The sequence below is a fragment of the Lipotes vexillifer genome, unplaced genomic scaffold (genome assembly GCF_000442215.2).
Source record: "Lipotes vexillifer unplaced genomic scaffold, Lipotes_vexillifer_v1.1 scaffold308, whole genome shotgun sequence".
In the NCBI taxonomy this organism is placed as follows: domain Eukaryota; kingdom Metazoa; phylum Chordata; class Mammalia; order Artiodactyla; family Lipotidae; genus Lipotes; species Lipotes vexillifer.
The window spans coordinates 3117236-3130515 of NW_006792985.1; positions in this window are offsets into that span (position 1 = coordinate 3117236).

The window sequence follows — 13280 nt, forward strand, 5'->3', positions numbered from 1 at the left end:
GGGGGCGCGCCGAGAGGAGGGTCCGCGGGGTCGCAGGCTGGGGGCGCCGCGCCCCGTCGCCCATGCCGCCGCCGCCGCGCTTCCCGTGGAGGCGGGCGAGGCGAGGGCTGCGGCCGCCCCCGGCCCCGCGCGCCCGCCCTCCCTCCCTCCTCGTCACTCCTTGGGCCCCGGCCCAGATCAACTTCCTCGCTCTTTTCAAAAGTGCCGCGGCCGGGCCTCTTTGTGCCGCCGCGGGCCCCCGCGCCCCGCAAGGCCCCCCCGGAGTCCCCTCGAGCGGGGAAGGCCCCGAGCCCCGCCCACCGACCGCCTCCGGGCGCCGCTGCACTGGGGATTGGGGGCTCAAGGAGGGCTCTTCCAGAGCAATCGTTCGCGCGGTGGGGGCCGCCTGGTGGCTGGGGGCTCTCGATTTTCGCCCTGGACCTTTTCCTCACCCATCTGCGGGGTAGAGGGACTGGAAAAGTTAGGATCCCCGGGTTCCGGCCTCAGCCCCTCCCGTCCTCCGGACTGCCTGGGACTGTCCCCGTTTTAGCACCGAAAGTCCCACATCCCTCGGTCCGGGGCAGACCCAGACGGTTGGTCAGGCCAGCTCTGCCACTCTGGGTGAGTGACTTTGGGCGGCCACTCCATGTCTCCAAGCCTCGGTTTTCTGCAGGAGAACACTGGGCCCTGAGCGCTCCCAACTTCTGTGACTTTGTTCCTGGAGAGGCCTCTGGTATAAACAGTGACATCTGAGGGAAACGGGCCTCAGGCAAAGGAGTGGTGACTCTCTCGTCCGAGGCCCTCCTCCGGGAGCGGGAGTGTGGGGAACATTCCACAGTGTCCCGGACTCCCTGAGGTTGCATCCTGTGAGGAAAGACAACAATTTAACAAGTAATGGTGCTGAGGCGTGATGGCCATGGTGGCAGGACGGGGCAGGGGGAGACGGACCACACAGTGGGGACCACCTGGCCTGGCCTCTTTCCATTGCTACATCAGCCCCTTTCCCACATCTCCGCACCTCCACGCCCACCCCCATTTGGCCCTTGGAGTAAAGTAGGTGAGGCCAAAGGGGCAGAGAAACTTTCTCCTAAGCCTGGGAGCTGAGAAGGGGCCAAGGACAGCCACCCCTGGCCCCCGCCCCATTCACAAATCCCAGCCAGTCAGAGAGGGAGATGCTCAGCTCTCTCTAATCTCCTCCCCTTCCCAATGGCAAGTTTCAGTTCACAGAGTGCATTCTTTCTGTGATCTCAGCAGAACCTCACCATGGCCTTGAGAGGGGGAGCCAGGAACCTACTGCCCATTTTACAGGTGAAGAGACTGAGGTTCAGAGAGGATTTTGCCTACCTGGTAGTAGTCACGAGGTACTCCTGGGGCTTTCAATCTGGATTCCAAGTCTGCCACATGAGCCTCAGTCTCCCAGACTGTGGCATGGATCAGTAGGCTGCTTTGTAAACACCAGGGAGTTAGCCACCCGTGAAGCATCCTTTAGGTGGTTTACCTATGTATTAATTAATTTAATTGTCTTAGCAGCCCTATGAGATAAGCACCATTATAGTCCTAATTTTTCAGAAGATAGATATTGTGCTTAGTGTCACGTAGCTAGTAAGTGGAGATCTTGGGATTTGAACCCAGGGAGGCCGAATCCAGCGCCTTTGTCCTTAGCCACGGTGCACCACCCTGCCTCTCACAGAAGCTGCTCAAATATTTGTCAAAGAGAGAATAGACAAATGACCCTTGGTTTTTCTCCATGCTTTCTTTAGTTGACTAGGTCCAAGATGTCTGGTGAGAAAAAGGTCCTAAACTTGTATGTGGGAGGATCCTCTCCCACCACCTAGACCCCTTGGGATTGGAGGATGTATGTATGTGTTGCTATGGTAATGCAGATGCATCAGCAGAGAAATGAAATATACTGGTGTCTGGCTGTAGATGGACCCTGGGTGAGCAGAGCTGGACCCAGCCCTGAAGAGGTTCAGAGGATGAACTCTTGCTCCAAAAGGACTGTGGGATCGAGGTCAAGATCACAGATCACAGATGAAGAAGGGAGGAGACCAGATGTCCTAGAAATTACACCAGCCTTTGGGTGAGAGTTTTCAGCTGTAATTTCAGCTGTTTTCAGGCAATTTCTATCAACAGCCAGAGGGGTGAACCCAGGGTCAACTGGCATAACTCCCCCTGAGAGACCAGATTATGGAACTGTTAGGATGTGGCTCAGCTGGGACTTGAGTGCAGAGGCATGGACAGCACCAGACAGGGTAGGCAGGGTGGGATGGGCTACAGAAGGTTGCTTAATATTGTTTTTAACTTGAGTTTGGTTGGGGAAGGTGTGGGGACAGTTGATTGCAGCACATACGCCATACTTATGTTGACAGTCAAAGGAAATCGCTAAAGAGCAGAGGTCATTTAGAGGAAAAAAAATGGAATCACTAGTGGTGGAAACTTCATGTATTAATGAAGGTACAAAGTCCCAACTCAGTCCTTTTTTTAAATTGAGGTATAGCTGATTTATAATATTGTGTTAGTTTTAGGTGTACAGCAAAGTGATTCAGTTATATATGTATATATATGTGTGTGTGTGTGTGTGTGTATTATATATATATATATTTCAGATTATTTTCCATTATAGGTTATTACAAGATATTGAATATAGTTCCCTGAGCTATACAGTAAATCCTTGTTGCTTACCTATTTTATGGATAGTAGTGTGTATCTGTTAATCCCATACCCCTAATTTATCCCGCCCCCTTTCCCTTTTGGTAGCCATAAGTTTGTTTTCTATGTCTGTGAGTCCGTTTCTGTTTTGTATATAGATTCATTTGTATTATTTTTTAGATTCCACATATAAGTGATATCGTATAATATTTGTCTCGCTCTGTCTGATTTACTTCACTAAGCAGAATATTCTCTAGGTTTATCCATGTTGCCGCACATGGCAGTACGTCATTCTTTTTTATGGCTGAGGAATATGACATATATATGACATCTTCTTAAGCCAGTTGTCTGTTGATGGGCACTTGGGCTGTTCCACTTCAGTTCTTGAGCACTGCTGTGATTTACTCAGAACAAAGTCTCCTAGGGAGCTCCCCAGACTCTCCTGTCTATTTTCTACTTCAGGCAAAAGAACCCCCCAAAACTCTCTTTCTCCTAAAACTCAATTCCTCGACCAGTGCCCTTGATCCCTTCCCTCCTCCCCCCCACCCAAGCTCCTCTCCAGCATTAGGGCGTTGCTTCCACTTTTCCTTCTTAGAATGTGGCTTCAGCCCTCAATGCTCACTGAAATTGCTCCCTTCCTCCTAGTTGCCAAATATAATAGGCTTTTCAAAATCTGTACCCTCTTTAACCATTTTGTAGCTTTAACACTGTATTAGTCAGGGATCTCCAGAGAAATAGAACCAATAGCCAGCAGGCTGGAGACCCAGGAAAGAGTTAACGTAGCAGCTCAAGTCCAAAGGCAGTCTGCTGGCAGAATTCCCCCTTTCGCGGGAAAAGTCAGACTGTTTCCCCTTGAGGTCTTCAGCTGGTTAGAGAAGGCCCACCACACAATGGAGGGTGTTCTGCTTGACTCAAGTCTACTAATTAAAATGATCTCATCTAAAATACATTTTCACATCTAGAAGCATCTAGAATAATGACTGACCAAATATCTGAGTACCATAGCCTAGCCAAGTTGACACATAAAATTAACCATCACAAACCATTGGCAGCTGCTTCTTGAATCCCTCTTTTCTCCTAGTTTATCTTATCCTACTTACTTCCGGTTCTCCTTCTGAATTTCTCTGACTTCTTTTTTTTTTTTTTACTAATGGCCTTTCCTATTTGGTATATTTTCTGAATGTAGACATTCCTTACCCTTATATTAGTTAGTTGGTGTGAGTAAAATTCACTGCTCTGGCAACAACGCACTATCTTAATAAGACAAAAGTTTATTTCTCACATGACAATCCAGTGTGGGTTGGACAGTTCTCTTCCACATGGTGACTCAGGGACCCAGGGACCTTCCATCTTGTATTACCACTGTCTTCAACAAATGGCTTTAAGGTGGCTGCAAAACAGAAGAGAGAATGGAGGATCATGCATAGGAGAATTTTAAGGGCTGGGCTGGTATACAGCACTTCCACCCCTATTCCATTGGTCAGAGCCCCTCATAGTGAGAGGGCTTGAAAATAGACTTCGCTGTGTGCCCTGGATAGAGGGAGAAGCACAGATCAGGGAGCATGGGCATTCTCCGTTCAGGCCACCTTCGTGGCCACCAAATACCTGTTTGCTCCTTTCTTTTTGCACATAAAACATGTTCATTCCTCCCCAGGAAGGCAACCCAAAGTATGCCCACCTCTGAGCTCTAAGTTCAGGCTCTCCCTGTGAGTCTGTCTTTTCCTTCAGGTCTGGGAGTGGCTCCAGTCCAAATGGAGGAGCCTGGATCAGATCATCACAATAAAAACACACATTCAGAAAAGGGAAGAATGAAAGACACACAGTAGCTACGGGTCTGTGGAAATTTCGAGATCCCACAGGTGCTCTAAAGGCCCCTAATCCTGGGGTGGGGGAAGTTCTTTGCTTAGGCCCTCATTCAAATCTCTTGTCCATTATGTTCTGGGCTATGCCCTCTAGAAGGTTCTTCCTGCTTACCTGGGACACATCCTGGGACACATCTGAAGTGGATGCTGTGGGTGGGAGGTGGTGAGCCTTCCCTGAGAGCTGCTTAATTCTCCCAATCCCTTACCTCCTGGAGCAAGGTTGTTTTTCATCTCCAACTGTCAAGATGACAGGTAAAGGTCTAGGCATGTGGGGTTTTGTTTGTTTCCCAAGAAAGTCCCTCAAAATTTTAGCAAAGTCTCATCTATTTGCTTCGAGTCAGTGTCGTGGGCCAGTGACCACACCCAGAGTTTTTTCCTAGAAATAGTTCTCAAACTGGCTTTATTTCTTTGTTTCCCCTCCCCTGTGCCTCTCTCTGTTTCTCAGAGAGCAGTTAACTACCTTGTTGCTCCAAGACTTGACTGGGAAAGTCATCCTTAATCTGACCTTTTCACCAAGTCTAGGTCTTAATGGGTCTTTGCTGCTAGAAAGCTTTCCAATCTTATTTTCTGCCATTGGGGATCTAGAAGCAGTCGATGTTTTCCTCTTTCAGGCTCAAATTTTCTACTCTCCCCATTCCCTCTTATTTCTCTTTGCAAACCATCCACTTCTCCAGAGCTCATCTCTGCCTTGTATTGCTCTACCAAGTACAGCCAGTAGCAGAGAACATACACTATCACTTTGTTTCTTTTCTAACCAGTGCCCCCTGGACATGCCTACTTAGTAAGCATCGTGGTCTGCTATCCCAGATAACATAGGCACAGTTTACCCAATGTTTTGCCACTGCATAATAAAGATTTTCATCTTTTCAACTTCTGGTACCAGGCTCCTCACATCGGGCTACCCAATGCTAACTTAATGCTACATATTTATGTTTTTATTACAATGGCATCCCGTTTTAAGATAGCGATTTCCATAGCAGTGAAAGCAAGGAGCACAGGCTCTAAAAAATAACTGCAAGATTTTAATGACAGTACAGTAATAGTTTATTTCTCATTCGTATCACAATCCATTGCAGGTCGGGTAGTTCTCTTACAAATGTTGACTTAAGGATGCAGGCTTCTTCCATCCTGTGATGCTGCCATCTTTCAGTAAGCGGCCTCCAAGTTTGCCGTAGAAGGGGAACAGAGACTGGAGGGTTGTGGGTTGAGATGATCATGGGACAGGACTTGACGAGGCATACAGTCACTACGAGCCACATTCCATTGGCTAGAACTCAGTCACATGGCCCCAACCAAAGGCAAGGGGGCTGGGAAATATCCCTTAGCTGGCTTACTGCAAGGAAAGGAGGAAACGTGGATACCGGTGAGTCCTATACCATACATGTACAATCCTCTCCCCAACCCAGACCTGTCAAAGTTTTTTGCCCTTTCTTCTTCGATAGCATGGATTCCAACTCCATTCAGTGTTGCTCCCTTGTTAATGTGAGTGTTTCACCCAAATCATGAATCCTTTGGAAGCTGAAGGGTAAAATACTTTTTGGGAGGCTGCTGTACTCACCACGATACCACCAATGCTGCACAGGAGTACAGTGTGTTTGAAAGGACGAGAGGGCCAGTCCAGGGTAATTCATAGCAGTACTCCAGCAACGTTGGTCATAAAGGAAAATCTAAATCCCATTTTCCTATTGGCTTCAATTTAAAATAAGAAATAGAATTCCCTGGTGGGAGGGGGGGATCTATCAACATTCTCAACTGAAGACTTATCCAGAGAAAAATTAAGTTGGCCTCTTTTTGCCCCATTCTCTGAACTATGTGATCCTTTCATGATTTTTAAGTTTCCTATATTTTATTGCTTCCTCCCAGAAATTTCCCTAAGATTCATCCTGTGTTTGGGATTTTTTCCTCACTTTACACTTACCAATTCTGGCATTTAAAAAAAATTATTTTTAAATTTTTTGGCTGCGTTGGGTCTTCGTTGCTACGCGTGGGCTTTCTCTAGCTGCGGCGAGCAGGGGCTACTCTTTGTTGCAGTGCGCAGGCTTCTCATTGCGGTGGCTTCTCTTGTTGCGGAGCACGGGCTGTAGGCGCGAAGGCTTCAGTACTTGCAGCATGCAGGCTCAGTAGTTGTGGCTCGTGGGCCCTAGAGCGCAGTCTCAGTAGTTGCAGCGCACGGGCTTTGTTGCTCTACAGCATGTGGGATCTTCCCGGACCAGGGCTCGAACCCGTGTCCCCCGCATTGGCAGGCAGATTCTTAACCACCAGGGAAGTCCCAATTCTGGCATTTTTGAGCGTGCAGCGGGTTACCTCAGTGTTACCCAATATCGCTCTCTTTTTACAGCCATACAAAGGCTGACAGCCTCTGGGATCTTTTCCCAAATAAATACTGATTAGTTAATGGGCTATAAACTACAATTAATCTCACTTTTGTCCTGAGTGTATTCATAACTTAATATTTCTTTGACAACTCAGGAGTTGTATTAGGAATTTGCAGGGCCTTACACTTGCTCTCACGTCTGTCTTTTGTGGTGTATTAGATGCACTTGTCTAGGTTAAAATTTTTAGGGACTTCCCTGGCAGTCCAGTGGTTAAGACTTCACCTTCCATTGCAGGGCGTGCAGGTTCGATCCTTGGTCAGGGAGCTAAGATCCCACAGGCCCTGCAGTAGAAAAAAACAAACCCAAAACATAAAACAGAAGCAATATTGTAACAAATTCAGTAAAGAGTTAAAAAATGCTCTACATCAAAAAAAAATCTTAAAAAATAATTTTTAAGTGTCTTTTGAAAGAATGCTAATGAAAGCATCACTTCCTAATATTATTCTATAGCTTTTAATATTTCCATTGCTGTTATATTTTTGCTTTTCTCAGGATAAGACCCTATCTATCTATCATCTATCTATCTATCTATCTATCTATCTATCTATCTATCTAATTATCTATTTCTGTTTATCATCTATCATCTACTATTTATTCTATCATCTATCATCTATTATATCTATCATCTTTCTATACCTATTTATCTCTAACTCTATCATCTATCTATCTTCTGTTTATGTATCATCTATTGTATCTATCATCTCTATTATCTATCTCTAACTCTACATCTAACTATCTGTCTCTCTAGCTATGTGACATCTATCTATCTATATCTAACTATACCCAATCTACACTATGCAGTATTGGGGCATGTATTACATAATAGACATCTACCTAATAATTTTTTAATTTTAATTTTTTTGTACTGAAGTATAGCTCATTTACAATATAGCATATTAGCTTCAGGTGTACAGCATAGTGATATAGTATTTCTAACGGTCTATATTTTAGTGAGAGGAAGACATTCTTAAGCAAGATAGGAGACCTAGAAACTATAAAGGAAAAGATAAATTTCACTATTTAAAAAATTTTAAGAGCTTCCATAATCAAAGGTAAAAGATACACGACAGCTTTGGTGAAAACATTTGCAGCACACATAGGATTACCTCATTTACTTAAAGAGCTCCTATACACTGGTAGAAAATAAAGAATGCATTGTAGATCAACTATACTTGGATTTTAAACAACGATGGATAACCCAATAGAATGAGCAAACAATATGAATAAGCAAGTCACAGAAACAGAAATTTTATTTTAAAATGAATAGTTGAAAACCATAAACAGGCAAAGAGATTGAGGGAGCAAAATGTCATCTTCTCCCACTGGAGTGGCAAAAATTCAAAAGGACAATATCCAGCCTTATGGTCACATAGGAAATGGGTTTTCTCAGAGACAGTGGGAGTAGCTGCTACTTTTGGGGAAAATCATCAGCCAGTATGTATTAACATTAAGACAAAACATTCTCTTTTACCCTACAGTCCCAATTTCAGAATCACTTATACCAATAAAGGCACCAACATATTAGGATATATGCAGAAGTCTGTTTATTGTGGCACAGCTTATAGTGACAGAAAAAGTTGGCATGGGAGAATGGCTGAATAAAATATGTACAGTAGTTACTGAAGAGATCTATCTAAGCATTGACTTGGAGGGCTAGCCATAACATTTTATTAAGTGGAAAAGAGCATGTTGCAAAGCAGCATACATAATCTGATTTTATATTTATTTTAAAGAGAAAAGAAAAATCCCTTATACATTTATATATGTAGTATATATCATGCATATATATTATACATACACACACATTCTGAATACAAATGTAAATAGACATCCATTGCTTTAGAAGCACGAGATTTAGAGGGCAACTGAAAAAAGACAGGGAGAAAGAGAGAGAGAGAATGAAGACTGATTACTCACTAAATATTAACTTTTCTCTCTAAATCTTTGAGTAAAACTAGAGCCACTTGCTTCTGTGTCTTTGTGTACAGCCGGCACACCGTAGCCTGCCCCGGGGGGGCCAGTATAAACCAATTTGAGGATCACAGTTTGTTAAAACATAATGTAAAGTAAGCAGAGGGGTTCCGGGAACTTCATATCAAATCACGTGTAGTGATAGTCATTGATCGCTGCCCCCTCAGCTGGCCAACCAGAGCTGGTGTCTTCCGTTTATTCCTAAAGCCACGCTAGAGAGCCGATGACAGGGTGGAACACCCTAGGGGCAGGGACAAGCAGAGCGAGGGTCTGGTGACCTCACTCTATGAAAAGGAAGTACATTTGAGATAGAATATTTGTGTTCAAATACTTAGAGGGCCGTCTCGCAGGGGACAGAAAAGAGATGCAACTCGGTGTAAAGACCTGCTAACTAAGATTCCTTTGACCTCCAGTTTTCTCTTCTACAAAGTGAGACTAATACCACACACTCTAGCAATGACATAGAGATGCAGTAGGGATCAGATGGGGGCAAAGTGTAAGCTAGGAATTCATAAACTGGAAAGCAGTGGTGCTCAACGTTGGCTGTGCATTAAAATGACTTGGAGGGTTTAGGAAATCCCGATGCAAATCTCAGGCTGAACCCAGATCACTTCAATCATGACTTCTGGAGGTGGGATCCAGGCATTGGTTAATTGTTAAAGTTCCCAGGTAATTCTATTGGACAGTTCCAATGAGAATCACTGATCTAAAATAATGATCCATTGGATTCCAGGTGGTTGTGGAAAAAGTAGATTTGACCTGAGGCAGATCTTGGGGCCATTTTTAAAAAACGCCCATTAGTCTAAGAAATGGAGCTAAAGGTTAGCGTTGACCAGCCCTGGAGTGAGATGCAGCTGGCCCTCTGTATCTGCAGATTCCAAATCCGTGAATTCAACCAACCACGGATTGAACATATAAAAAAAAAAAAAAATTCCAGAAAGTTTCAAAGAGCAAAGCTTGAATTTACTGAGATTCTGATAACTATTTACATAGCATTTACATTGTATTTACCAGTATTTACGTATCATTACAGTGTATTATATATTATAAGCAATCTAGAGATGATTGCTTATAATATGTATAAGCAAGAAGTATATGGATGTCAGTAGATTATATGCAATCACTATGCCATTTTCTGTAGGAGACTTTTATGGATGTAGGTAGATTATATGCAGTCACTATGCCATTTTTGTAAGAGACTTGAGCATCCTTGGATTTTGGTCAATAGCATGATGAACAGTGAAGACAGTTTAAGAAATATTTGTCTACTTATAGGTCCATGATAAGCAGCTCAGGAGAGACTAGCCCCAGATCTTTTCCCAAAGAGATCTTATTTGGGAAGATAAGGGAAACACATCCGATGGAGTGAATGTTTCTGGACTTTAGGTAGGCCCTGAAAAAGCAGTCAGGATGCCTCTGCATCAGCTGTGGGCTAATTTTATCTCATCTGATTTTATTATCCATGACTTTTTATGAGCCCATGATTGACTGAATACACCCAAATAATAATTAGAGCCTGGAGAGCGATTCTTTTTTTTTTTTTTTAAACAAAAGATTGTTTTATGCCACTAAATTTTGGGGTGGTTTGTTATATAACAAGAAACAAATGTATTAGCTGCCCAAGCTTCAAACATGGGAGGCATAACAGGGTACTTACTGTTCTTGTCCATTTCCAACTTGTTTCACTTCTATCAGCAGTGGTTAAGCTGCCGCCCTGTTGGTGGTGCAGAGCTGCACCGGGGTGGCAGAGGTGGGGTGCATAACAAAGACATCGCATAGCAGGGGAGAGAGGGTGGGCAAAGCATTAAGAGATGAACAGATAAATGTAAAGCTCTTTACTTCCCCACAGACCCCTCTCGGATGGTCCCCCACTCCAAGAAAAAATTCAAGCCCAAAACCCCAAACCTGACCGCCTAAGTCCACGATGGGAGAAAAATGATTAAACAGCAGCCTCTGCCAAAATGATGATGAATTCTATATGAATCAGCCGAGTGACTCAGCAGCTAAATAAAAGCTTATCTCGAGTGTCTGGGCAAGGGAGCAGGTGGTCCCACTCTGCTCTGTGGTCAGTCCTCACTGGTATTGGCAGGCCCAGGGTTCGAGAGAGGCAAGGTCCGGAAGGCCAAAGGGCTGGGGAAGAATCTTGCACTCAGTGACAACGCAGGCAGCGACAAGCCCGGGGCACCACTGGGAGAAGTGACTAGCTGCCTTCAGATATCCGAAGGGCCAGCAGCCAGGAGATGGATTAGGTTTTCTCTGTGTGGTTCCAGGGGACAGAGCTGGGCTTGGGGTTGTCCCTTGCAGGAGCCAGACTTTGACTCAACCAAGTCTACACACAGCTAACTCTGTAGACGGTTTTACTAGACAATTGCTCCCATGGAGGTAGTGAGCTCCCTGTTGCCAGGGGCATTCAAACAGAGGCAGGGTGACCACCTGATGGGAATGTGGCAGCGGTGGCATCAAGTAGTTAAGAATGGGCAGTTAAGAATCAAGTAGTGGAATCTAAAAAAGGGTACAAATGAACTTATCTACAAAACAGAAATAGAGTTGCAGATGGACAAAGCAAACTTATGGTTACCGGGGGGAAAGTGGGGAAGGGGTAAGTTGGGAGATTGGGATTGACATATACAAACGACTATATATAAAATAGATAACTAATAAGGGCCTACTGTAGAGCACAGGGAACCCTATTCAATACTCTGTAATGGCCTATATGGGAAAAGAATCTAAAAAAGAGTGTATATATGTATATGTATAACTAACTGGTTCACTTTGCTGTACACCTGAGACTAAAAAGAGTGTAGTATATGTATAACTAACTGGTTCACTTTGCTGTACACCTGAGACTAACACAACACTGTAAATCAACTATATGCCAAAAACCAAAAAACCAGAATCAAGTATTGGGTGAGGGCTGTACCAACTGGCATCTGTGATTTACTTAGACTACTTAAAATCCAGTGATGCATTTACGGTGAACTCTTTTCCTTAAAGTTTAATCTTCCGAGCCTTGTGTGCTTAGCAGCGAGCTAGAGTCATCAAGTGATCTTTCCCAGAGGACCGCAGTCATGGCTGTGAATCATGTTATTTTCTCCCAAACCCTTCTTCCTCTCCTTCCTTCCCCTGCTTCAGCCGACTAAGGCAGATCTCCTTGCCTTGTCCTCCAAAGTCCGATTTTTAAAAATATAATTATTACAGATTTGTGCCTCCTGTGCCAGATGCTGGGGGAGCTGCAGAACAGAAAAGTTACAAGGAGCGTGCTCAGAGAGACTTCTGGCCTTGGGCACTGATAAGATGCTAAGGAAGAGGCAGTTGCCATAGAAAATGTAGCTGTTACTGATATTCGACTTTTTTTTTTTTTTTTTTTTTTTTTTTTTGCGGCACGCGGGCCTCTCACTGCTGCGGCCTCTCCCGTTGCGGAGCACGGGCTGCGGACGCGCAGGCTCAGCGGCCATGGCTCACGGGCCCAGCCACTCCCAGGCATGTGGGATCTTCCCAGACCGGGGCTCGAACCCGTGTCTCCTGCAACGGCAGGCGGACTCTCAACCACTGCGCCACCGGGGAAGCCCAATAATTCGACTTTTTAAGGAAGATAAAGTGAAGCCTCAGGGGAGAAATGTTGTTCCCAATTGTCGATTGATTTTTTTTTCCTTCTGAGCTGATGATCTTCTCCCACCTGGCATTGCCTTGGGTTAGGGTGAAGGGGGCCTCAGAGATGATACATTCCAGATTCCTCATTGTCCAAGAGGAAGAAACTGAGAACTCAGGGGTGGGGGTTAAAGTCTTTGGTCCAACCAAGGTCACCCAGAGCCTCGGGACAGAGCTGAGACTGTGGTCAGAATTCCATGCGCCCAGCTCAGGTCCTCTCCCCATCCCCTTTTTTCTCACAGGCCTAGAAGCTCCCTCTGTGCTCCTTCCTGAAAAGGGTGGGGTCCTAGTTGCCCCTGGACCTTGGGCGACCAGGGACTGGGCCTTAGGCTGTATCTCAAAAGTTGTGACCAGGACAACTCAGCCCCTGGCCATAGAGCTCTCCTCTGAGCCCTTCATCTTGCTGGGTTTCAGTAGGCCAGCAAACCAAGCTGCCTATACCTGCCCTGCCAACCCATCTCCCCCAGCCAGTATAAGAACCACCCTCCAGTCCCTGGACCTTTCTCCTGGGACTCAAACATCCTAGGGTCAGAGTGCGTGGCTCCGTTTCTCCCCCAAGAATTAGCTATGCCTGAGGGGCTTCTCAGTTAGTCCCCTCCCCGCCAGGGCGTGGTGTGACGCCTCCTATCCCTGTGCCACGTCAAAGCCCCCTGCCAAAAAAAGTCCTTTGACAGGGCTTCCCTGGTGGCGCAGTGGTTGGGATTCGGCCTGCCGATGCAGGGGACGCGGGTTCGTGCCCCGGTCCGGGAAGATCCCACATGGCGCGGAGCGGCTGGGCCCGTGAGCCATGGCCCCT